At 44.8% G+C, this 3,499-nt stretch overlaps 1 pseudogene; it reads left to right on the plus strand.

The window, feature by feature from the left end:
* Positions 1–994: 994 nt before the first annotated feature.
* LOC146832921 (BUB3-interacting and GLEBS motif-containing protein ZNF207 pseudogene) lies at positions 995–3,013 on the plus strand (annotated as a pseudogene).
* The last annotated feature ends 486 nt before the right edge of the window (positions 3,014–3,499 follow it).

Below are 3,499 nucleotides of genomic sequence, written 5' to 3' on the forward strand. Positions count from 1 at the left end.
TAAAAGGAGGGTCTGTTGGAATAAAAATGTTTTAGCTGCTGTTTATGCATTGTACATCCTAAGTTAGCATTTGCAGCACCATTTTATGTTTAGCTGCCATTTTGAGTCATGATCGAAACTAATTCCTCTCTGTCTCTGCTGAAAGCAGCTGTGGTAGTTTTAGTTTCTTCAAGGTTGGGCCTTACTTTACTAATGAATACACTGTTCTTATTATTGCATACCTTTCCCACTAGATAGAGGCCTGCTCCCACCTTTAGAGCAGCGGGCAGAACGACCTTGGCAGTAAGATAGCATGTGCCCGGTCTCAGGATCGAAACTTATCCTTCGGTACCTTCTTTGTCTATCTGCCTCCAACTGGAAATTTCCTGTCAGGGCGTGTCTTCATTGTTTCTGAATTGTACATAATGTATCACCATATTTGCTGAAGTCAGTCCCTCTGCAGTAATCCCAGGAGGCTGGTCACACTGAACTCCGCACGAGTGCACCTGAATAAATATATTTGGTTTGTATTCTCTACTGTCTGACTGACTCTTCATTTGTATGGAAGGCTGAGAGGTGGTCGTGAGTGACCCCGGGTGGCTCTAGTCAGGTCATTTCCTTCAATGGGGTGGCCGTTCCTTCTCCTTTTTGGCACCCAGACTCTGGAATTCTATACCTCTAGAATTGCACCTCCTGGAGCACGAACTTCCTTTTCGCAAAGCCTTGAAGACCTGGCTGTTTTGCGATTAACCCCCCTCTCAGCTACTTATGTCTTTACGGTGTCTGTTTTGCAGTGCTGGGAGGCCTCCGGGTAGCCATGCGCTATACAAAAACCATAGAATAAAATATATTAGTGGTGAGCAGTAATCAGGAAGAACATATGAAGGTAAGAGTGGTTGTAGACATTTTATGGAGGAATGTGCTCCCAACCTGCAGTTGTTTGATCCAGAGACGTAAAGCAGTATAATCTCAAATGGAAGCAACAATAGTTTAGGTGCAGTCTGGGATTGTGAGCTTACGTGCGGCCATTTTGTGGCTCCTTGCTGGTGGCTGCGTCTTGTCTTCTCTGTGTTTGCCCCTTTTCTGCAGTAGTCGGCCCTCGGCGCGTGGACGACATGGGGCAGAAGAAGAAGAAGCAGCTCAAGCCTTGGTGCTGGTATTGCAATAGAGATTTTGATGACGAGAAAATTCTTATACAGCATCAAAAAGCAAAGCACTTCAAATGCCACATATGTCATAAAAAACTGTATACCGGTCCTGGTTTAACGATCCATTGTATGCAGGTTCACAAAGAAACTATAGACGCTGTACCAAATGCAATTCCTGGAAGGACGGATATTGAACTGGAAATCTATGGAATGGAAGGCATTCCTGAAAAGGATATGGATGAAAGGAGGCGGTTACTTGATCAGAACACACAAGATAACCAGAAAAAGAAACAAGATGACTCTGATGAATATGATGATGATGAATCGCCTGCTTCAACATCATATCAGCAACCCTTGCAAGCACAACAGTCTTACATACCACCAATGGCACAGCCAGGATTGCCGCCTGGAGGAACCCCAGGAATGCCTCCAGGTCTGCCACCTTTGATGGGGGGTGTTCCACCGTTGATGTCTGGAATGCCACCAGTAATGCAGGGCATGCATCATCCTGGGATGATGCAGATGGGTGGGATGATGCACCATAGACCAGGAATTCCACCTATGATGCCTGGCTTGCCACCAGGTATTCCACCACCTGTTGGCCCTCGACCTGGATCCAGTATGCCTCCAATGACACAGGCACAACAGATGAGTGCTCACAGTGTTAGCAGACTTCAAGCTCCTGGTGTAGCTGTACCAAACCCTCAGCCTCCAGTTACTAAGCCTCTCTTCCCCAGTGCAGGGCAGGCGCAGCCATCTGTTGCAGGACCTGTTGGCACGGACTTCAAACCTTTGCATAGTGTTCAGTCAGCACCTACGGAACCTCCCAAACCCACATTCCCTGCTTATACACAACCAGCTGTTTCAACCACTAACACTACAAATAGCACTGCGGTCAAACCTGTGGCTTCCATAACAAGTAAGCCTGCTACACTTACAACAATCGGTGCAACTAGTAAGTTGATCCACCCTGATGAGGATATATCACTGGAAGAAAGAAGGGCACAGTTACCTAAATATAAACGGAATCTTCCTCGGCCTGCTCCAGCACCCTTGGGTAACATGGGTAGTCAACCAGTTGGACCAATGGGGGGGATGATGCCACCACAGCAACAAGGAATGTCTTCCCAGCAAGGGATGAGGCATCCAATTCCACCACAACATGGTCAGTATGGTGGCCCTCACCAGGGCATACAGGGGTATCATCATGGGGGTATGCCTCCATATGGACAAGGACATCCAATGGTGCCCCAGTACCAAGGTGGACCTCCCCGACCTCCGATGGGCATGAGACCGCCTGTAATGTCGCAAGGTGGCAGATACTGAGGTCGCTACACTATCTGAATAGGTTTGGAGATTAAACCTTTTATCTTGTGATGTTAATATACCCAAGCTACCTTCAATTTAAGCTCCATTGTGACATTAAACAGTATCTTCCCAAGTTACCTGGAACTATTGGACATTCATATTTTACTGGGAGGGGGGAAATATTTTTATTTTGAACAGGAACTTTTCCTGGTATTGCAATTTATACTGTATGGCTTCTTTTTCATGTTTCATCTAGGTTTTTAGACGTGAAGTATAGTAAATATGGTTCGTTAAATTGTGAAGGCGCAGAGTTACATGAACATACCATCTTGAAGGCAAGTTCTGTAATGTTATGTTGCTCTTTGTTAAAATGATGCCCTCACAGCACACCAGGTGCTGTTGGACTTCATGTCCCCAACGAAGCTTGGTGAGGGCTTTAGCTGTTTGCAACTACTTGTACATTAAGTCTAAACGTGTACCAATATTTAATGTATTTAGATTTCTCCTGTTGCAGAGTTTAAATACTGACCTAAGGTCATGTGACTTTTCTGTACTGTACTGAATATCATTGTAATAAAATGAGCTTGTAGGAGGGCTGGGCAGAGATAAGGACACGGAGGCTGAGTAGGTTTCTCAATTTTGATATTTATTTGTGGTACAAATAAAGAATAGGGTTTGCATAAATCTTGATGCTGTCGTCTGTTGGTATGGTATAATTGATGTTTGGTTGTCTTTCTTCTCTTTAGGTGTCTTCCTTCATGATGGTGCCAACAAGAGTCTCGAGAAAGAAACAGCAGTAAGTATACAGTTGGTATTTTGGTGTCTATATTTTTAGGCCATCACCACACCCATTAGAGTGACAAAATGAGGGGAAAAGTAATGCTCCGTGGTGCAATAAAATAAGAAGCACTTATTTTACCTTTATTCGAAGGTACTCCTCCCTTAATGCACTATTCCCAGGCAACCCAGGAATGTGTTCCTGCTTTCTTACATGAAATGCTATTTAAGTACTCTAGGGCTCCCATGATATCGTCAAGGACCCTCATAGATTTGTTTTACCAACC

Source organism: Triturus cristatus, chromosome 4_2, assembly GCF_964204655.1.
Source record: "Triturus cristatus chromosome 4_2, aTriCri1.1, whole genome shotgun sequence".
In the NCBI taxonomy this organism is placed as follows: domain Eukaryota; kingdom Metazoa; phylum Chordata; class Amphibia; order Caudata; family Salamandridae; genus Triturus; species Triturus cristatus.